This window comes from Peromyscus californicus, unplaced genomic scaffold (genome assembly GCF_007827085.1).
Source record: "Peromyscus californicus insignis strain IS unplaced genomic scaffold, ASM782708v3 Scaffold_12__1_contigs__length_115047231, whole genome shotgun sequence".
Classification (NCBI taxonomy): Eukaryota; Metazoa; Chordata; class Mammalia; order Rodentia; family Cricetidae; genus Peromyscus; species Peromyscus californicus.
In genome coordinates, this window is record NW_026294413.1 from 87050859 (window position 1) to 87073734 (window position 22876).

The 22876-nt window shown below is 44.5% G+C and overlaps 1 protein-coding gene and 1 non-coding gene across 13 annotated transcripts in view; one reads left to right on the forward strand and one right to left on the reverse strand.

Annotated features, from left to right (window-relative positions):
* Cacna1d (calcium voltage-gated channel subunit alpha1 D) overlaps positions 1 to 22876 on the forward strand; it is a 301997-nt gene that overhangs the window by 47389 nt on the left and 231732 nt on the right. The gene's annotated exons all lie outside the window — the stretch shown is intronic.
* Positions 11191 to 11301, reverse strand: LOC128108130 (U6 spliceosomal RNA). Its single transcript, XR_008217338.1, has one exon. It is a non-coding gene; the product is annotated as a U6 spliceosomal RNA (small nuclear RNA).

Genomic DNA, 22876 nt, shown 5'->3' on the forward strand with positions numbered 1-22876 from the left:
TGCTGAGCCATCTCTAGCTTCTAGCTAAGGTATTTCATACGTGGTCTGCATTCTTCCTATGGGAGGTTCATTTAGTACCTTTTTACCTATTTGTGATATTAGCTTTAGTGTTAACCATGTAAATCAAGTCATTCCATGCAGGTTACAGGATAGAGACTCTATCATTGCTTTGCTTTTTATTGGTGTAAATGTTTGATTCTTTTTTCATATGTTTTCCAGTTTGGGTGTTTTGAGTCAGCTTATTGTTTGGCAGTGTGTTTATTTTTGCACCTGCTGTGACCAAAACACCTGCTAGAAAAAAACTGAAGGGAGGCTAGATCACCGGGGTCATGGGTTTGGATCGTTCAGTCCGTCGTCTTAAAAGCTTGGACGGCAGGCCAGAGTGGCCCAGTGTGTAGAAGATGATGGACCAAGAAGCAGAGAAGAGGAGAGAGAGACAGTACTGAATCTTCATCTTCAAGGTCCATCCCTAATGACCCACTTTGAGCAGCAAGGCTCCACCTCCTGAAGGGTCTTCAGTCTCCTAAAATAGTGTGCCAGCTGGAAAACAAGTGTCCAAAACATGATGTGTGTGTGTGTGTGTGTGTGTGTGTGTGTGTGTGTGTGTGTGTGTGTGTTGGGGTATATGTAAGAAGTGGCCACAAAAAAATAGATTCCATTTTGCTTTTGTCAATTGTTAAGTGTTGTGGATTTAACTGTATTTAATGTGATTGTCCCCTATTTGCTTCAGTGAGCCTTCTCAAGCTGACTCCCAATTCTTCTGACATGAATTTATCCAGTCTAGTTTGGTAATTTCTTTGAATTTATTATTAACAAGCATTTAAATGGTACTTCTCATCCCCAGTCCCCATCAGTCCCCATCTCTGGTGAGGATGATAAAGGACTTTGCAGTTGAGTTAATATTTGTTTCTTCCGAGATGTGCATCAGTGTAGATGTAGATTATATAAGAACCTACAAGGATTTGAGTTCTCAATGCCTGCCTGTACTTGGGTAAGCCACGTGAGCAGTACCCAGGAATGTGGCATCCAACAACAATGAACATGAATAATAATTATTATCCTAATAACAGCCAACTCTTATGAAGTGCTTGCTGTGTGCCAGGTCTGCACATTTTAAAGTTGTTGTAAGAACAGGAAAGCACCCAGTACAGAGGTGCCATTATTGTTTAGTTCTTGCAACTGCAGTGGATGAAGCAGTCTTACTTTGCAGATGAGGATACTGTCTTTCAGAGAGATTGATACCTTGCTCAAGGTCACATGGTTTCTAAGTGGATTCCAACTCAAATCTGTCCACTACCAGAGTCTGAACTTATTCTTGCCAAGGGAGAGGGACCATGGGATTTCATTATTCTATAAATAATGCAAATTAGACCCCAGTAAGTGCAAAGAAGAAAATGAAGACCACCCATAATTCTGCCGTGAGTGCACAACCTTCAGTGTTCCTGTCTAGCCTGTGTTTTTATGCCTTTTGATTTAATTTTGTACGCACTCCACCTCTGTCGGGCCGTCAGTGAAGTCTGTTGCAAATTCATTAAAGGACCTTGGGACTGAAGACATATAAGTCACAGCCAGGACATTTCATGAACTGGTAGGTGGGGCAGCACCTAAACCTGACAAGTTCAAACTGTGTCCAGCTCAGGGAAGCTCTTCTGGTCACAGTGTCCTCTCCTGCCCTGTTCCTCTTGCTGTTAAACGGTCTCTCTTGCTGAACAACTAAAATCACCAATGAAGAGACCAATTTTCCTGCATGTCCAATTTTAGAATTTACACGATAGAGTATGAAAAATGCAAGGCCAACAATAACTGCTTTCGGGTTTCATAGATGGGCATGCAGGGGCTAGAGGCAAAGAGGCTTTCCAAGACAGATGCACCCTGGGCTGACTCTCACTGCCTCAAAATTTGCAAATGTGGCAGAGAAAGTTCCACAGGATATGACAGGTCATGAGAGCCCCAGTCCTGAGGGTTTCTACACAAGGAAAAAAATCAGGTGGGACATGACCTAACAAGCCATTAGGCATTTGCCAGGTGGCCCGTGGGAACCACTTGCACGTTGGTTCTGTTTGCAGGGAGCAAGACTAAAGCTTCCTCTCTGAGTTAATTTGAGAAGAGTTGTGTTTTCAGTCTACATGCAGCTCCTGTGTGGTTGGTATGGTGAGATGCAGACACTGTAGAGTTGATGGGTGGCATCGTGGCCAGCACAGTGAGGTGCAGACACTGTAGCTGTAGAGTTGATGGGTGGTATGGTGGCCAGCACAGTAAGATGCACACACTGTAGCTGTAGAGTTGATGGGTGGTATTGTGGCCAGCACAGTGAGATGCACACACTGTAGCTGTAGAGTTGATGGGTGGCATCGTGGCCAGCACAGTGAGGTGCAGACACTGTAGCTGTAGAGTTGATGGGTGGCATCGTGGCCAGCACAGTGAGGTGCAGACACTATAGCTGTAGAGTTGATGGGTGGCATCGTGGCCAGCACAGTGAGATGCACACACTGTAGCTGTAGAGTTGATGGGTGGCATCGTGGCCAGCACAGTGAGGTGCAGACACTGTAGCTGTAGAGTTGATGGGTGGCATCGTGGCCAGCACAGTGAGATGCAGACACTGTAGCTGTAGAGTTGATGTGTGGCATCATGGCCAGCACAGTGAGGTGCAGACACTGTAGCTGTAGAATTGATGGGTGGCATCGTGGCCAGCACAGTGAGGTGCAGACACTGTAGCTGTAGAGTTGATGGGTGGCATCGTGGCCAGCACAGTGAGATGCACACACTGTAGCTGTAGAGTTGATGTGTGGCATCGTGGCCAGCACAGTGAGATGCACACACTGTAGCTGTAGAGTTGATGGGTGGCATCTGGCTTAAAAGCTCAGGCTGTTGTCCTGCAGACTTGGGTTCTGCTCTTAGCTGTGTCTCTTGCTCACAGTGTGCCCTGTTGAATTGTTTGGTCTCTCCTCTGTGAAATGCGGGCTACTACAGAACCTCCCTCACATGTTCACAGGGGATGGGAGGCTGAGAAGAGATGAGATGAAGCATTGAGCAGTATGCTTGGCACGGAGGAAGGACGCTGTGGGGATTAGTTAATGGTTTATAGTTCTGAAAGGGAAGCGGGCAGAGGGGTTGCTCAGGCCGGAGAACTGTGGGTCATCTGTTAAAGTAACAGAAACTGTGCTATGAGGCCTTAGGCAATCGGCTTTAATGGGGGGAGGGGCTCTCAGTTTCCTCAGCCGAGAGGGGAGTGGTTCTAAATGGCCAATTAGGTTGTGTCCTTGACCTCAATCTGTGATTGTGCAGTTTTGAAGATGTCTCATTGAGTACAGACCTCTTCCCAGAATGTCTTCTTTGATCTCCCCACCTATCCAGGACTCCTTCCTGAATAAATGTCAGATTCGTAGCACAGCTAGGCATCTTTACCCAGTATTCTCCCTCCCTTCTCTCTCTCTATCCCTTCATCTCTCTCCCTCTCTCCCTGTGCATTGAAATCTCCAGGGTGTCATGCATGCTAAGGAAATATTCTGCCACTGAGCTGCATCTCCAGTGTTGCTAGAGTTTTCCTGCCTGGCCCACAGTCAGGGCAAATCTCTCTCACCTGCTAGTCCCACAGCCACTCAGACCTGACCAAGTAAACACAGAGACTTATATTGGTTACAAACTGTATGGCCGTGGCACGCTTCTTGCTAACTGTTCTTACAACTTAAATTAATCCATCTCCATTAATCTATACCTTGCCACATGGCTCGTGGCTTACCGGCATCTTCACATGCTGTCTCTCATCGTGGCGGCTGGCAGTGTCTCTCTGACTCAGCCTTCCACTTCCCAGCTTTATTCTCCTTGTCCCGCCTACACTTCCTGCCTAGCCAATGGCCAATCAGTGTTTTATTTATTGACTAATTAGCAACACATTTGCCATACAGAACATCCCACAGCACTCCAGCCTCTTTATTTTGGCGCAGGGTGTCACTGCGTCACCCAGGCTGGCTTTGAACCCACTCTGTAGCCGATGGCAGACTTGAACTCACCATCTTTCTGTCTCAGCCTCTTAAGAAGCTGGGATAACAGGTCTGTATCATCAGACCCCGGTCCTGTCACTATTGTGTGCTGAGTGCAGATCAGTGAGACTCCTTGGTGTGGCCTCTGGTGCCCACCTACCTTGTCTACCACCGTCAATTTGCCTTGGACTTTCCCGAGGTTGGCTTTAAGTCAGGGCCTCTGCCAAGTGTCAGAAACCTCACTAATGAGCAGCCGTGCCCCTTACCTTCTTAGAGCCTCAATCTACTAGTAGATAGAGACTTGAAGATGACTGTGCTTGTGGCTGGACAGACGGCTCAGTGGTTAAGAGCACACACTGCTCTTGCAGAGGACCTGAGTTTCTCAGAACCCGTACGGGTTCACAACCATCTTTAACTCCAGCTCCAGAGAATTCCAATCCTTCATGGGCACCTGCGCTCATATATGCACATACCCATGTATGTATGCATGCGCACACACATATAGACAATTACAAATGAGTGAAAAAAATCTTTAAAAAAATCACAGGGTCAGAGCTTCCCTCTCTGTGCTCTGGGAACACACAGGGGTGAGGGTGAAGGGGCTCCCCTCTGACCTTGGACTCTGTCCTTCCTTCCTTCTACTTCCGGGAAGCGATGAGGCTGCTCTTCAGATGAGCACCACGGTTAGGATTCTGCTCACCTGTACTGGAGAGCACGTGCTCGGCGGTTGGAACCCGTGAAGGCTGACTTTCTATGAGCTGAAAGGACTCTGAGAAGCGACAGAGAGTCTTTTCCAGGGCAGCGTATTTTGAATGAGCTCTTAAAGGTGCTGACAGTGGTCCCTCGGAGGGTCCCTCCCTCCTTGCTGGCTGTCATGACCTGATGAAGACGGTGCCTTGGCAGCTCTCACTGGGGCCCCCTGTGCCTCTCGGTGAACTTTTCATGCTGCTGTGTGTTTGATGGGTGTAGAAACAGCAAGGCTTTGACTCTTGCCTACACCCCTCTTACTGTCCCTTTCCCCGTCAGAAGATTTTCCCTGCCGATGATTACAATGCCAGCCTCTTCCTTGGCCTTGCCGAGTAGCCCTTCTAGCACGAGCCACAAGACTAAGTTCCAGAAGACAGAAGTGCCAGGCCAAGGAAGATTATTCTGGATACCACAGCCAGGTGCAGACTCAAGGGAGGTCTGGGCTCATTAGAGAAGGAACGTTTTCTTTTCCTTCCATCAAGCCAAAGGGGTGATTTGCAGATTCCTCTGTACTTTGGTTTTCCTTGGCCGTCTGTGCCTTGTCCTCACGCTTCCTGTGCGTGCCTTGGTCTCCTGAGTGCACATTTGGCAGAATGGTTAGAAACACTCACAGTAGGCACACCGGTGTTGTGGCTTTGCTGATGTGGCATGAAATAATGGAACAGGAAAACACACCTTGATGCTGTGTTTTCATGGATCGATCCTTCTAGAACACTGAATTTTCCACAGTGCAGGAGCTGAATCTTGCCCAGTGTAAACAACACACATATGCACACACCATTTTGAAGCCATTTTGGAAGAAAACTCGGAAGTAGACCACACAGTTCACTGCCCTCAGAGGTAGCCAGGTTGGCATGTGGCCATCTGCTGTCTCCAGCTTACAGGGTCACTGTTGGAACCCCGGGGGTTCTGCAGGGGCTGCCCGTTGCTGGGCCCTACAGTTGGTGGCTGTGGAGTCTTGGATTGGCTAATTCTTGTTTCTGGTCCTATGTCATCAGATTTCTCTTTCCATCTCCCCTGCTCCCAATTATTAAATCTTTCTCTTGTTTGTAATTTCTCTCCCTTCTAATTTGTGTGTTCAGAAATAAGAATGCAATTTATGTAGAGACATAAAAATGAATTCGCCTATAGAGTAGACCCTCATGGTAGATGCTGCCTGAGTGTCCCCATTTGGGGCCCATGACCAGGGTGGCATCCTTTGCATTTACAGAGGAAGCCACATCTGCTGTCCTTGCTTAGAATACAGCTGGCGTTCATTGAGGTTTCTGTTGGATTTGATAAGTATCACTCATAAAAGGAAGTGGTGTGGAGCCGGGTGTCGGTGGCGCACGCCTTTAATCCCAGCACTTGGGAGGCAGAGGCAGGTGGATCTCTGTGAGTTCAAGGCCAGCCTGGGCTACAGAGTGAGATCCAGGACAGGCACCAAAACTACACAGAGAAACCCTATCTCAGAAAAAAACAAACAAAGAAACCAAAAAACCAAACCAAAACAAAAACAAATGAACAAACAAAAAACCCAAAACAAAACAAAAAAAATGTGATGTGTGGGGTATTGAGCTATTAATGGTAGAGGAACAGATAGTAGAACATTCTTTAGAAGTCTGGTTATTTACAGGGTTTCACAAATCTTTGTGCTGTTTTAAAACATGTAGAGTCTGGCTTTAAGAATGAGAAAAAAATATAAATTAAATTAAAATGCACATGCCATCTCACTGATGCCGTGAGATTTAGCACTCCAAATCAGAAGGACAGCTCGGGACCCCGGTTTTGTTTTTCTCATGCACTGATTTCACAATGCCTTATGTTCGTTCACGTAGCCTAATTGTCTTAACTTGGATGTGCTTTCATTTAGACGCACTTATTGACTTTGAGATGGGAACGACACAGGCATTAGAATGGATGTGTATCTTTGCCTTTAAGATCATGTGGGAGGGGAGAGTTAACCCAACTCTGGATTTCTAGTCTTGCCTCTTCTGCTGTTGGACTTGGTGTGGAGAGCCCTGGGGAGAAATTCTTACTTTTTTGGGATTTCTAGTGTGGGTGATTCTGAGAAGATTCTGTATTATACCCTAAATGCATTGCTACCTGAGACACAGGTCTTTACTGCTTACTCTAAAGAGGGCTGCCATAAGTAATGTTATTTAAACTTTGAAAACTTCAGAATTACATGATTCCTTAAAAGTTGACTCTCTCAATATCACGTTTATCATTGTTTGTTTTGAGAATGAAGTACCCTCACCCCTCCTTCGACTTTTCCCAGATCAGTGCTCCCTTCCCTACCCACCTAACTTTTTATTCTCTTAACTCATCAAGTGCTGTGCATGTTGGCCATATACTCTCAGATATGTGGCCTTCCATGGGAGCGTGGTTGACTCACTAGGGGCCACAACCTTAACTAAAACTAACTTTCCTTTTTCCAACATCTATTAGTTACCAATAGCTCCTTATTTTTAAAAATTGACACAGAAATATTCTCCATTGGCCATTCAGGCACTCTCCTTGGAACTAGCTCAAAAGTGATCTGCAGAGATCCTGATGATATCATGAAATCTGAGCCAGCAGATCATCTCCTAGTGGTATTCTTGCACTGTCTATTCCCCTTAGCCCTTGGAGTAAACTACTATGGTGGAAAAGTCCTTTTACCTTCAAATACTCAGATTTTTTTTTCCTCCTGAGCATTTCTGCATGTCTACTATATAGGATAAAATATTAAAGAATATGAGACTTGAAATGGGAGACTGGCTGCATGGAGCCTGAGCACTGTACGATGTGCTGGCCTAGACAGGCAAGAACAATGAGGCTGGGTGGCCAACCTTCCATCTACACATAGGCCTGTGACCCTGGTAAGCAGGCCGTGAAGAGTCCTGGATCCTGCTCCCCTCCATGTATTGTGGTTCCCCAAACTCAAAGGTAGTGAGTAGTGGTGGTAAGTGACCTTGGGGCTGTGGGGAAGGCTTGAAGAAGAACATGACTTCCCCGTTCACCACCAGGCACCCCTGGAGGCTGGGTGAACCTCCCACAGTGCATTCTTGACTTGTCATAGCTAGCAGGCTTTCCTCTGGGTTTGGCTCAGGCCACTGTGTGACCTGCCCACTGCCAGTTTCTTTGAAGATGTTTATTTCATGGCTCATTTGGAAGATTCTCCATGGATATGTAACATGGGCTCAGAATGCTGGGTAATTCCTTACTTGTTCTTTGCGACTGGCTGTTTTTCCATGTGCGCTGCAGGTCATTTTTGACTTCTCAGGGGTGTCTCTACCAATCTTCATTGTACGGCTTCTTAAGGACAGCCACATGAGCTGTCTCATGGCCCATAGGAAGCTGGCATGCCTGAAAGGTTATGAGAGAAGAATGGAGAGGAAAATACAGATTTTAGATTTATAGATATTTAAATAAGAAGATCCCAAAGCATTTTTTTTTACTTAAATGAGCAATTACTTCCTTAACTTGGGAATGGAAATATGTTCTGAAATTTGTTTAGTCAGCCCCCCTCTGAAATAAATATAATTATGGCAATGATATCATTTCTGTTTAAAAATGTTTGAAAAGGTATCAAGACAACGTGATTAAGTCCCTAATTGTTTGCCAAATTTTCTTTAAAGTTACATTTTTTGGGGGGGGTTCTGTGCCAAAAAACATCTTAAACTGATGAACATATAGTTCTCCTCACTGATTTTGGCTGAATTTTAATTAGATGACTGCTTTCATAGTTGAGGAAATACATTTAGGTTGGTCCTACGCCCCATGGTGCCAGATTTCAATCCAAGAAAAAAAAATCTCCCCCTCAGCTTAGTGCTGATGCATACTCAAATAGCACGGGTCTGAGGTCTTTTCCTTGGCCAAGGGCACACAGTGACTTTCCAGAGGCTTGGTGCCTCCTGGAGTTAGGCAGATTGGAGATTCTGGGCCTGGCCTGCCTTCCACCTGCTGGCACTGTGGCTTTCCAGCTTCCTTTAGGAAGCCTTCAGAAGACATCACATCCGGTCCTGAGCCTCGGTTATCCAGTTCAGACTGATGCAGGCAGACCCAGATGGGCCCAGAAGCTCGTGTTTGTAGCCAGTATGACCTGGCTTTCATCATCATAAGCTCTAGGACAGGCAAGGCTACGTAGAGAGCTCCTGTCTCAAAAAAAAAAAAAACAAAAAAAAAAAACAAAAAACAAACAAACAAAAAACCCGAACCAAAGGAGAGCAAAACTAGATTCTCCCTCCTCCAGCAATGCTCCATCACCAATAGCTCTTCAGTGGGGGCTGGGGCCTGGAGGTGGCATAGGCCATCTATACCAAGATTGTAGGCCACCTACACCAGGATTGTAGACCATCATCACCAGGATAGCTCTTCAGCGGGGGCTGGGGCCTGGAGGTGGCACCGGCCATCTATACCAAGACTGCATCTGAACTGACTTACGTAGGTCTTGTGCAAGTAGCAAAACAGCTGCTGTTAGTTCATGATAGTGGCCGCCAGGTCCTGTCCAGAACACAGCATGTCACAGCCCTCCTCCCCATCCTCCGGAGATTATAGTCGTTGTCGTCTTCTGCAGTGTGTCCTGAGCCTTGATAATGGGGAGGTTAATGTAGATGTCCTGTCTGGGGCTGAGCACACAGTCTCTTATGCCCAGCACTGTGTGTGACAAGTTCTGCTTCTCTCCATTGCCCACTGCCCGCTGCCCAGAGAAGATTCCCTGACCAAGGCCTGTGTCTACGGGTATAAACATAAATATTTAGAAGGCATCTTGACAGTGTGTCCGCTCAGCAGAAGAAAAATAGCGGGTTCCTTTGTAACCTGCAGACCAACCACTTCCCCTATCTTCTCTCCAGCTTGGGGCTTGTGAGTGAGAATGCATGGGATTTTGTTAGTGAATTCCCTTTTTTTTTGCAGCTGGGTTAGGAGCAGTCCACACTGCCCTCGTCTACTGATAGGAAGGATTCTTCTGCTTCTATTCGGTTTGTAGAGAATTTCCTTTTGTTTGTTTGTTCTTGGTATCGGGGAGGGGGATCTGCCTTTTCTTAAGTATCCTTCACTCTGAATTTAGAATCACCATGCTAAATGTAACAGAATGTAGCCTCCCCGCCTCTTCCCTCCCCCTCTGCTTTTCTCTCTCCTCAAACTCCCTCCTTCTGTCCCTTCACTTCCCTTTTCTCTCCTCTCCCTCACACCATGTCCTTGTCTATTCCGTCACCCTTCCTCTTGTCATCTCCCTGCCTCAGCCTTCAGAGAGCTAGGGGTATAGCCATCTGTCATACCTAACTTTCTCATGAAATATCTGCCATCACAAACCCCAGACTTGCTCAGGTCAGTGGCTCTTTCTTGTGTGAGTCCCCAGCATAGACACCTCCAAGTGACGAAGCATCCCCAGGCTCAAGGAAGGAATGTTCCACCTGTGTGAGCAGCAGCTGCTGGGTCTGTGGAAACTTCCTGGCCACATTACCAGCTACTTGCAGGTTCCATCAAGCTGTCTCCCTGTGCATTTAGGCAGGGACACTAACAGCTGCCGTGGCTCGGTGACCTCAGCTTCAGATAAAAGTTAAAATAATGCCACCCATAACACGGATGCAGACAGGCCTCACTACCCATTAGTGGAGCTACTTTAATGAAGGGTTTAATAAAATTCTAACTCTTCTGACTAACTAGATGGGGCTTTTGTTCACTTAGACCCAACCCTACGTGCTCACACCTTGCTTGCAGTCTCCAGGAGTGCCGGTGTTTCAGCCTGCTCCTGCATTTGAAGGTCAGGCTCCTGCAGGGGGCATGCTGGTCATGTGGGGGCATCTTACTGGTGCTGCTGCTGTAGCTGTCCTGAGAGACGACAGTCTGCTCACATGCATGCTCCAACTCCTTTAGGCTGGTTGAAATGGAGACCTCAGTATAAGGTGCCCATTCCCACTCTGATTATATATTTATTTATATTTACAAAGGAATAGTTGTGTGAAGAGTTTGTCATGAGAACCATTTCTTCCCAAGTCAGTTGACACAACATGACTCTTAATAGTATTATTTTTTCTTTTTTTTTCTTGTTATAAGGTTCTTTTATTTTCTTAAGAAATTTTCTACTCACTCCACATACTATCCACAGATTTCCTCCCTCCCCCTCCAGCCCTCTTTCCCAAGCCACCCTGCATCTCCACATCCCTCAAATCGAGGTCTCCCATGGGTAGTCAGCCTAGGCAGGTCCAAGCCCCTTCCCACTGCACCAAGGCTATGCAAGGGGTCACACCACAGGCACCGGATTCCCAAAAGCCTGCCCATGCACCAGGGACAGATCCCGATCCCCCTGCCTGGGTGCCCCCCAAACAGTTTGAGCCAAACAACTGTCTTCTGTATCCCGAGGGCCTAGTCCAGTCCCATGGGGGCTCCACAGCCACCAATCCACAGGTCATGGGCTTCCACTAGTGTGGCCGGTCATCTCTGCACGCCCTCCCATCATGATCTTGACATCCCTCGCCTGCAGAATGCCTCCTCTCTCAAAAATATGGAATGCTTCACGAATTTGCGTGTCATCCTTGTGCAGGGGCCATGCTAATCTCTCTGTATTGTTCCAATTTTAGTTTAGTATATGTGCTGCCAAGGCGAGCACTGTTTTTTTCTTTTCTTCTTCTTCTTCTTCTTCTTCTTCTTCTTCTTCTTCTTCTTCTTCTTCTTCTTCTTCTTCTTCCTCTTCCTCTTCCTCTTCCTCTTCCTCTTCCTCTTCCTCTTCCTCTTCCTCTTCCTCTTCCTCTTCTTCTTCTTCTTCTTCTTCTTCTTCTTCTTCTTCTTCTTCTTCTTTTTGATTTTTTTGAGACAGGGTTTCTCTGTGTAGCTTTGTACCTTTCCTGGAACTCACTCTGTAGCCCAGGCTGGCTTCGAACTCACAGAGTTCTTTACTTCTTGAGAGACAGGGTCTCCCTCTCTATAACCTAGACTACACTGGAACTTTACTATGTAACCCAGTATAGTCAATCCTCCTCCCTCAGATTCCTAAGTACTAAGATTATCATTTGCTACCTTGCCCACTTGACACACAAATGTACACCTATACTTAGGCTCCCAAATTCTGTAATATTTAGCCCTATATATATAGCAGGCTCGTGACCAGGGAATCGGATGTGTTGACTGAATCCTCAGTTGTATGTGTATTTCAAAACAGGAATTTTGTATTATTGTGTCACAGAAAAAAAAGTTATGTAAGCTAAATATATATATATATATATATATATATATATATATATATATATATATATATATGTATGTATTTAAATGGGCAGAGATTGGAAGCCAGTCAACGGCTTTTGCAGTCGCCGGATTTGTTGTTACTGACTCTGTCAGCAGCGGGTTGTTTCTCTTTTCCCCTCCCTCCTTACACTTGGGGAGAATTCTTCCTGCCAGCCAGGCAGCAGTGTCTCTGTGAACATGCCCTGATGAGTTCAAGGACTCTTAGGAGTGGGAGAGGGTTCTGCAGTGTAGGGAGAGAGTTACAGCTCCCCACCCTCAGGCATCCATTTAATCTCGCATGGAAACACCGCCCCCCCCCTTTAAAGTTTTCATTCTGAACGATGATGTTATTGGAAAGCACTTTGTATCTTAGGAACTTTTAAGGAAAATATATTGGAGTGCGATAGACGCGTGAGTCAAAGTGGCTTGGGAGCAAACCTTTGTTTTCCTGCAGCCTGCACGGTACTCTTTCCGTGAAGAGTATATAGCAGTCGTCTGTGGGTGCTCTACCCAAAAGACTGAGCTGGAAACCAAGAGACCTAGTCAGCATTCATCCTTACAGATTCATAAGATGAATCAATATCAGACTTCCAACTATGTTTTTTATGTCCCGTCTCCAACACCATGAATGATACTGAACCTTAGCAAGGATTTAGCCACAACCATATTGCAAGGTGCAAGGCAGGGCTTTGCTGATGGAGTTTAGGTGAAAGGTGGCCTTGGAGGATGGGCCTCCAGCCCCATGCTCTGTTGCCTTTTCTGTTTTCCCATTAGTTACTTTCCAGAGGTTAGGTCCAAAAAGGTCAATGCATAAGAGGTATTTAAGGCTTCTAACCCTGAGGGCCCAGGGCTGTCATTCAACACTACATGGGCCCATCACTGTGTCCACTTCAAATCATTCTCAGTGGTGTTCGGCTCCTCACCTCTCCTTTATGACTGGCTGCACCTGCCTCACTGGGAAAGAAGACTAGCTGTGTTTGCCTCACAGCAGAGAGCTTGCCTGGTTCTCACCCAGGTAACTCTCCCTGCCTTTAGGCATTATTGCCTTATAAGCCCTTCCAGGCTTATTCCTTATTTATTTTTAAAATATTAACATAAAGTGTGTGTGTGTGTGTGTGTGTGTGTGTGTGTGTGTGCATGCCAAGTTCTCTGAGCTGTGGCCTATGAATTATTTTAATCTCCCACCACAGTCAGAATACATAACAGTTCTGTGGTGCTCCTCCATATTTATTTATTCCACCCCTTTGTGGTCATACTTCTCTTTCACCAGAACCCTTGGCAACTAGTGATGCATGCTGTCATATGGATTTGCCTTTTCTAGAATGCCATACAAATGCAGTCACTCAGCAAAATGCCCTTGAGATTCACTTAGGCTCAATAGTGTATGCCACTTGTTAGTTCCTTTTCATGGATCAGTATGACTGTATTTATGGGTGTGCTAGCTTTTAACCATTCATCTGTTGAAGGAAATTTGTGTTCTTTACAGTCTTTGGTGGTCATGAACAGAGCTTTTATGAACATGCAGGTTGCTGTGGAAATGCTGATTTTTCATTTCTCTTGTATTCACACTTAAGGACTGGAATCACTGGGTCATACACTCTGTATATAAACTTCCCCAGAGCGGCCATGCATAAGAGTTTCAGTTGTTTAAAACCCTTTCCAACTCTCAAGAGTGTCCACATTTTTTATTAAACCTTTTCTAATAAGTATGTGGTAGTTTTTGCTTCCCTAATAGGTACTGTTGAACATCATTCCAGACTTGCTTCCGTTTGTTCAACCTCCTTGGTGAAGGATCTCCTTCTATCCTTTGTCCACTTCAAACACTGGCTTAGGGGGCTGCAGAGATAAGTCAGCAGTTAAGAGCACTGGCTGCTCTTCCAGAGGACCCAGGTTCAATTCCCAGTATCCACATGACAGCTCACAACTGTCTGTAACTCCAGTTCCAGGGGATCCAACCCTGACACACAGACATACATGCGGGCAAAACCAATGCACATAAAATAAAAATAAATTAGGCCAGGTGGTGGCACGTACCTTTAATCCCAGCACTCAGGAGGCAGAGGCAGGATCAATGTGAGTTCGAGGCCAGCCTGGTCTACAGAGTGAGTTCCAGGACAGCCAGGGAGAAACCTTTTCTTGAAAAAATATATAAAAACAAACACTGATTTGTTTGTCTCCTTGCTGCAGAACTGGGGGAGTCCCTCACGTGTCCTGGTTCCAGGTCTTCTAATCAGACACACGATTGACAAGTGTTGTTTGGAGCTTGTGTGTCTTCATTCAGTGTATTTGCAAAGCAACAGCTTTCAGTTGTTTTCCTTTCTTTCATTTTTTTTTATCAGACATACTTTTTGTATCATATTCAGTGTTCTTTGCACAATTAAAGACTGCAAAGATTCTTTGTGTTGTGTTCTTCTTGGAAACTTTATGGTTAAGTTTATAAGTTAAGATTTCGGATCCATTTTGAGTGACGTTTTGTAGACTGTATGAGCTTTTGTGGGTTTCCTGTTCTTATGCTTTCTAATTGTTTCATGGCCGTGTTTCCCAGATGACTCGTCTTTGAGCATTTGTTAAAAATCATTTGGCCATCGTGACTCATCTCTGGATTTCTGCTCCCTGGTCTGCATCTCGCCGTCCATCAATAAACACTGACTGCTGCAGCCTTGCTGCAGGTCTTCAGACTGGATGGCACGGGTTCTCAGCAGTATTCTCATTATTCACAATTATTTTACCGACTTTAAGAGGGAATTCCTTTGTCTGTTCACGTAGATTTTTAAATTGCTTGTTGCTTTCTGAACTAAACCAAAATCAAATTTAAAAACCTGATGCGGTTTTCACAGCTGTTCTACAGATGAATTTGGGAGAATTGATATCTCAATATGTCAGGTTTTTCCAGTTCATGAATATAGTATGCTTATACAGATCTCCTTGGAGTTATTCGGACATGTTATTATTACTTCATTTACATCGAGTTTATTGTTCTGCATCACTGGGGGAACATTCAGTCTTTTCCCATCAAGCTTGAGGTAGCTGTGAGTGTTGTGTGACCCTCAGTAGACTGAGGCCCCTCAGTTCCTCTTGTTACTGGGCTTGCTCAATGGTTCTGTTATGAGGAATTCCTGGATTTTGTCAAATGACTTTCTACTCCTGTCGAGACCGTGTGTGCTTTCATGCCATCTGTGTGGGACACTATGTCGTTTTTCTCTTGGAATGTAATCTCATCTTTTTGATATGTGTCTTACTTGACCATGGACAAACAGTTTGTATGTTTACATGCTGAATTCAGTTTGCCAGTATTTAGTTGATGATTATTTAAAATTTTTTATTATCTATTTAATGTGTATGAATGTCTTGCCTGCATGTGCACCATGTATGTGCCTAGTGTCCATAGAGGTCAGAAGAGGGTGTCGGGTTCTCTGGAACTGGAGTTGTGGATAGTTGTGGGCCATCACGTGGATACTGGAAACTAACCTGGGTCTTCTACAAGATCAGCAAGTGTTCTTGCCTGCTGAACCATTTTTCCAGCCCTTTGATGATACTACTTTTAATGTCTATTTTCATAAGCGATGTTAACCCTTTTTTGAGATATCTTGAGTATTGATATATATCCCCTCTACTTCTGCTTTGTGCTTGTGAGGGAATGATGTGAATTTTTTAAACACTTGGAAGAATTTGCCAGGTAAGCAGTATGGGCTTAGACTTTCCTCTGTAGGAAATTTTTAAATTAATAATCAGTCTTTCTATTTATTGTAGGCCTGTTCCAAATTTCTACATCTTGCATCTTCTTTTTCGGTCGGTATTTTCACCTGAGAACATGTCCATTCCATCTAGTACATCTGTTTGTTGGTGGAATTTAAGAGTGATTTCTTCATTTTTCTTCCTCTGAGATTTTCATCTCCCCTCAGTTTAAAAGGCTGTTTATCACGGACACAGATTTCTGTATTGACCATTGTCTTCTTTTAGCTCTACATTCTGCCCTGTGACCACCATGGTTTCTTCTGAGAAATTGTAATTATGAGAACTATTATGCCTGATATATATTGCTTTCTTCTAGATTTTCAATTGTCTCTAGTTTTTAGCAGTTTGATTATGATCTGTCTGGCAGTGGACTCTGTATTTCTGGAAACTGTAAATTCACCTCTCGCCAAATATGAGAACTTATAGTCGGCATTTTTAAAGTTTTGTCCTTTTTCTGCAACTTTGATGATGTCACTATTCGATAGGCTGGCATTTCCCCCCAGGTCTCGGAGGCTCCCTTTGTTGTTACACACCTTTTCTTCTGTTTCTTTGAGTAATCTGTTCATCTGTATCCAGTTCACCTGTTATTTTTCTGCAACTTCCGCTGTGGCATTCCATTCATCTGGTGACATTTTAAAGTTTTGTCATTATGTTTTTTTCCTCAGCGCTAGGATTTCTGTGTGTGTGTGTGTGTGTGTGTGTGTGTGTGTGTGTGTGTGTGTGTGTGTGTGTGTGTGAGATAAGGATGAATCTACTGTCCTTCAGTCCATGCAAGAATATTCTGCCTTCCTGGAGATGCTCACAGTAGCCCTTTTAAGTTGTTGGATTATTCTGGTACCCATGTCATGAGGGTTGGTTGTTCAAGGTGACTTTCCTGAGTAAAATTGGGTTGTGTTATGGGCATTCTTGAATATAGGTTGAACATATCTAATCTGAAAATCTGAAATCCGAAATGCTCCAACATCCAAAAATTTGAAAACTGACATGATATCACAGTGGAAAATTCCACATCTGTACAGATGCACAAAGCATAATGTATGATCACCTTATATGCAAGGTCCAAGTGAAATGTAAATGAATTTTATGCCTTAACTTGGATCCCATTCCAAAAGTACCTTGTTATGTATATGCAAATATTCCAAACTCTGAAACATCCTGACTCCTTTGGGTCTCAAGCCACGCCATAAGGGACACTGAAGCTGTTTTATGTTATGATGCTATCTATGGTTTTTTTTTTTCATGCCTTATTCAGGCAGTTGATTGAACTGTTCTACTTCTTCTGTGGGCTGTGTCTCCAGTTCCACTTCGGTCTTTATGATGTTGTTTGTGTTTGTCTGTGCAGCCTGTTCTCCAGGCTGGAAGCTGGGGAGTGAGCTGTCCCAGAGTGGGAAACCTCAAGACCATTGGCACTGCTGTGGAGGGTCAGATCCAGAGCCAACAGTTCAGTGTGCACTTAAATGAGAATATGGCATTTTGTTGTATAACTCTCTTGCAGTTTCTCTGATAATTTCTGATTTTCCAAAGCCCCTTCTCTTGATATCTTTAAGATATAAAGTTAGGGCATTTAATTCTCTACTTAGATGCATTATTTTCTGTAACTATGTCTGGGATCAGGCAGCCGATAGCTAGAAGAAAAGAAAAACTAAAAGTGGTGGGCTTCCACCCTGTGCCCTGGAGAGGATAGCTCTTCTCGGAAGAATCATTCTCTTGGAGTTTTGGTGTCCGCCCAGCTGGCCCAGCTGCTGCTGTCGATCTTTGGCCCTGCAGGGCAACTGGACCGGGGCTGAGGTGGGAACAGTCAGAGAAAGCAGAGTTCTAGTGAAACTCTGTGAATGCAGGCTTTGTTTTTCTTTTCCAAGGAAGCTTTCTTTTCTCTGGGTTCCTTTCGTCTGTACACACTGGACATTTTTGGATGTTGGGCTGCGTTTGAATCTACGCTGGGTGATGACCAGGATGGAAAAAAAAAAGGAAAATTCAGCCCTGGTTTGAAGGTATTCTGAGTTCCATTCCCAGTGTCATCACTGACGTTTCACAGTCTGACTTAGATGCCCAGTGTTTTCTGCCCAGCGTTTTGGTATGGGACTGGGCCAAGGATGGGTGTTCTTATCTGTTTCGCCCCCTGCAGTTAGAGTTGACACTGTTGCTTGTAACAAAAACCCTGCATGGGCAGGGACGGGTTTACCAAGCTTGTTTCTGTGGGTTTCAAGGATGTGTTTTGAACACGCATCCTGGCATTGTCCTGGCATTGTCCAACGTTGCCTGTGGTGAGATAAACTTACCTCTAGTTTAGCTCAGAGGATGGCAGACTGTCTGGAAAGGGCCGAAGAGCAAACATTTTAGCTGGCCAGTAAGGCTGCCGAGGTGACAGACAGCCGTACGCGATGATAGCTGATAAGGATGGTTGGCGTCCCAGTTAGGCCTTGGTGACTGATGCTGAAATGTCGGTTTCATTTACTTTACGTGAGCTTTTTTTTTCCCTCTCAAGAAAATCGTGAATCCATTCACAAGGGCTCTGCCTCCACATCCCTCCCATCTGCTAAGCCATCCATCCCTCTTAACACTGCCATGTGGGGACCAGGCCTCGCATACATTTTGGTGGGGACCAGCGGAGCAATAAGTGCCGGCAGGAATCTTGGGAAAAGGTGGCGTGCCTCATCCTCGAGGTTTGTGAGCAGCAGAGAGCAGTCTAGTGCTGGGACCATCTGTGGTGGTTGTTGACTGAGAGCCGGGTAGCTATAAAGGGAAATAAAGTAAACATTGTACTTCCTTCTGATCTTCAGTTTTTCACAGTGTATCCCTAGACTATGCTTTTGCTTATTTTAGAGTTAGCTCCTTCAGCTAATGCCATCCCCCCTCCCCTCCCCTCCCCTCCCTCCCTCTCCTCTCCCTCTCTTCCTCTTATTTGTTACGTTTTTGAGACAGGGTCTTGCTGTGTAGCCCAGTGACCTCAAACTCTCCACCTTAGTGGCTCTTGCTGAAATTTGGTTTTCTTCCATGTTTTATGTGCTTCTTCCTCTCAAGAAAAGCAGGGACCCATTCGTGAGGCCACCTTAGTGCTGACATTGTGGTGTATGCCACCAGTATCCAGCTTAAGTCACTACAATTTTGTTAGCATTTTTTCTTTTTATGAAGTCAGTGATAAAAATAGGAAAGTAGCCGGGTGGTGGCGGCGGCGGCGGCGGCGCACGCCTTTAATCCCAGCACTCGGGAGGCAGAGCCAGGCGGATCTCTGTGAGTTCAAGGCCAGCCTGGTCTACAGAGCGAGATCCAGAAAAGGTGCAAATCTACACAGAGAAACCCTGTCTCGAAAGAAACCAACCCCCCCCGCCCCCCCCCCCCAAAAAAAGTAGGAAAGTAGCAGTCAGTGATAAAAGTAGGAAAGCAGCCGGGCGGTGGTGGCGCACGCCTTTAATCCCAGCACTCAGGAGGCAGAGGCAGGTGGATCTCTGTGAGTTCGAGGCCAGCCTGGTCTACAAAGTGAGTTCCAGGAAAGGCACCAAAGCTACACAGAGAAACCCTGTCTTGAAAAAACAAGACAAAACAAAACAAACAAACAAAAAAGTAGGAAAGTAGAGGCCTTGATGAAGTACTGAGTGTTCCTGGTTTGTAATGTTTTGTAGTATTTCTATAATACTTACTATGGAAACTTTTTTTCTGATGCTTTTGTTTTTTCTACAGTTCAAAAGAAAAATCTCCTTTATGTGCTTGTCTGGATTATGTGGTTCATTGAACTTTGTTTTTATTGTATGTGCATGAATGTGTGCCTGCATTGTGTGCCTGTGCAGCACACGTGTGTCTGGTGCCCTTGGAGGTCGGGAGAGGAGGGTGTTGGATCTCTTGGGACTGGAATTAGAGGTGGTTGTGAGCCAACATGTGGGTTCTGGGAAAATGGACCTGGGTCCTCTGCAAGAATAGTGCGCTTAACCACTGAACTGAGGTGTCTCTCCGGCACCTTCATGATTTTTTTTTTTTTACTGTGATGAGGAAAGGGAAATATAAACAGTCATTTAAGGAAGGAATAAAACTCCAGTTTGCTTCTTTCTCTAGTTATTTTTGTAGGAAGCAGTATTCCCGTTTTACCTCTGTGAGGCAGACACACTCTCTACCTTCAAGGAACGTAGAGTTCAAGCACCTTAAATCGTCTCAACTGCCGCTCGCTCGCTCGCTTTCCTCAAGAGCATTTTAAGATGAGCAGCAGGACTGCAGTGGCCACAGATGCTCAGTGCTTTGAGGAGTTAGTGTGGGGGCTTTCGTTCTACTGAGCTCTCCATGCTGAGAAGCATAGGACTGAGGAAAGCGATGGCCACGGTCATGGTAAACAGTGGGTCTCCTGTGTGTGCCCTGAGCCCTGTGAATACAGGTACATGTCCTCTGCTGTGCAGCTCTAAATGCACAAACCTTTAAACCAAGGGGGAATTTTTACTGACCCATTTGTTGGTAAACACGACCTGAGTTACTGGAGCCCAAGCCAACACTGCTTTATTTTTTCAGCCGTATTGAGAGATAGTTTGTGTACCACACTTTTCAGCCTTTTGGAGTATATCTATTAATTCCTTTCTTTAAAGGAAATTTATAGTGCTTTGTAACTATTAACAACAATCCAGTGTTCTAACATATTTATTACTCCAAGTTCTCTGGATCCTGTATGAGTCTCTTTGCTAGTTTTTGTACCTTTTAGTGTTAGCTTTTAGGGTTTTCACTCAAGACATACCAAAACAAATCTGTATTGTTCCAGATCTTCCTGAAATGTTAGATATTCATTTCCTGAAAGCTAAAATTCTTTAATTCCAAAACACACCTGACCATAGACCTTTCCAGTAAGGAATTGTGGATGGCTCGAATCCCTTAAGTGCATACGATGACTCTATGAAGTATACCTGCGGTTTCCCAGCTAACAGTGGAGGCAATGCAGGCTGAGGGAGGGTGACTAACCACCCGAAGTTTACACAGTCCCAGAGTTAGAGCTGCAGTGGGAACCTGCCCGTGTGGTTGCAGCCCCCAGCTCACCGCTGTTCCATTTCTCCACGGCCCAATAGGAGGCTGTTGCGGGAAGTGGGTGGTCAGAAGAGACACTGCAAACCTGGGTGGAGAAAATCACCTTTTGTTTTTGAGTTGCTACCGAAGACTTCTTACGAGAGTTAACTCAAGACACGGTGAAACTGTGGACTCCTACTTCCTACTAAAGCACCTTTCACTATGTGCCTCTCCGTAGCCTAACAACTCTTATAGTAGGGGCCCCTATCCAGAATGTTGTGCTTGTATTTAAAAACGTGCTAGTCTTTTAATTTTTAAGTTTCTGCTATAAAGCAATGGTTTTTTTTTTGTTTGTTTTTTGTTATAGCAATCATTATACTCTCTTTACTCTCTTCTCCCCGTACTGGCCTTACCCTGCCCCCATACTCTGCTTCCGTCCACACGGTCCTTCCTTCTGCTGTCCTGTCTTCCTCAGGATGTCCTCTCTCATGTCACCTTTCTATTTTTAATGGCCTGAACAACACACACACACACACACACACACACACACACCCATAAATTTAAATCTATATTCTGTAGATGAGGTGTTCAATATTTGTCTTCTGGGTTTGACTTATTTTCCCTAAGGTGACCTCCAGTTCTGCCAGTTTCCTTACAAATGTCATAATTTAATCTTCTTTCCATCTGAAGCGATTCCATTGTGTATCACGTTTTCTTTACACGTTCATCTGTTGATGGGCATCTAGACTGGTTCCCTGTCTTTGCTATTGTGACTAGTACAGCAATAAACATGGGTCTGCATGAGTCTCTGTGGTGTGCTGACTTAGACACCTTCAGGTATGTACGCAGGAATGGAGTAGCTGCGTCCTAGGTAGCTGAGTTTTGAGTTTCCCGATGGAAGTCCAGATTTGCTTCTGTAATGGCTGTTTCATTTACACCTGCACTAGCAGAGGGTGAAGTTTTCTTTTCTCTGCATCCTCTCCAGCACTGGTCCTGACTGGGATGAGGTAGATGCTCAAAGCACTTTAATTTGCGTTTCCCACATGGACAAGGATGTTGAATACTTTTCCAAATATTTATTTACCATTGTATTTTTTCTTTTGAGAGATATTTATTCAGTTCAGTAGCCCATTTGTTGCATGGATGATTTGTTTAGTTTTTATAGATCTTTAAATATCTTATATATTAATCTTTGGTCAGATGTGTAGTTTGCAAAGACTTTTTTTCCTGTTCTGTAGGCTGTTTCTTCATTTTGATAATTTTTTTTTCTGTGCAGAAGGTTTTTAATTTCATATAATTCCATTCCTTTGGTCTGATTGTTTTCTGTGGTATTTGAGTCCTTTTTAGAAAGTGTTTGCCTGTGCTCATTTGTGATGGTTTGAATGAGAGTGGCAGTCATAGGTGCATCTATTTGAAGGCTTGGTCCCCAGATAGTGGAACTCTTTGGGAAGGATCAGGAGGTGTGGCCTTGAAGGAGGTGTGTCACTGGGGGGGCAGACTTTGAGGTTTCAAAAGCCCACACCAGTTAACTTGTTCTCTGCCTCATGCTTATGGATCAGATGTAAGGTCTCAGCTACTGCTCCAGCACTGTGCCTGCCCGCCTGCTGCCATGCTCCCTGCCATGATGGTCATGGACTCGCCCTCTGAAACTGTGAGACCCAAATTAATTGCTTTTTTTTTTATATGTTGCCTAGGTCATTGTAGTTTAATAACAGAAATAAAAAAAGTAAGTAGAACACCTATGTCTTGAAATTCATTTCCTATGCTTTCCTTTAGCAGTTTCAAAGTTCCAAGCCTTACATTACGGCCTTTAAGCATTTGGAATTGGTTTTTGCCCAGGGTGAGAAATACAGATCTAGTTCATTCTTCTACAAAGATAATGAGCTTTTCCAATACTGTTTGTTGAAGCTACCCAGTATGTTTTAAGCCTTTGTTGAAAAGTTAGGAGGCTGTCTGTACCTATGTTGGTTTATTTCTGGGTGCTCTGTTTTATCCCATTGATCTACATGCCTATTTTTGTGCCAGTACCATAATTTTTGACTGTATATGACTGTAATACAATTTAAGATCAGATGTGGAATTCCAGTATTGTTTTTTCTGCTTAGAATTGCTTTAGTTATTTGGAGTCTTTATAGCTTTAATATGAATTTTAGGAACTTTTTATACTTCTGTGAAGAATGTAATTGAATTTTGATGGAGAATGTGTTGACACTATAGATCTTATTTGGTAATGTAGCCATTTTTACAATATT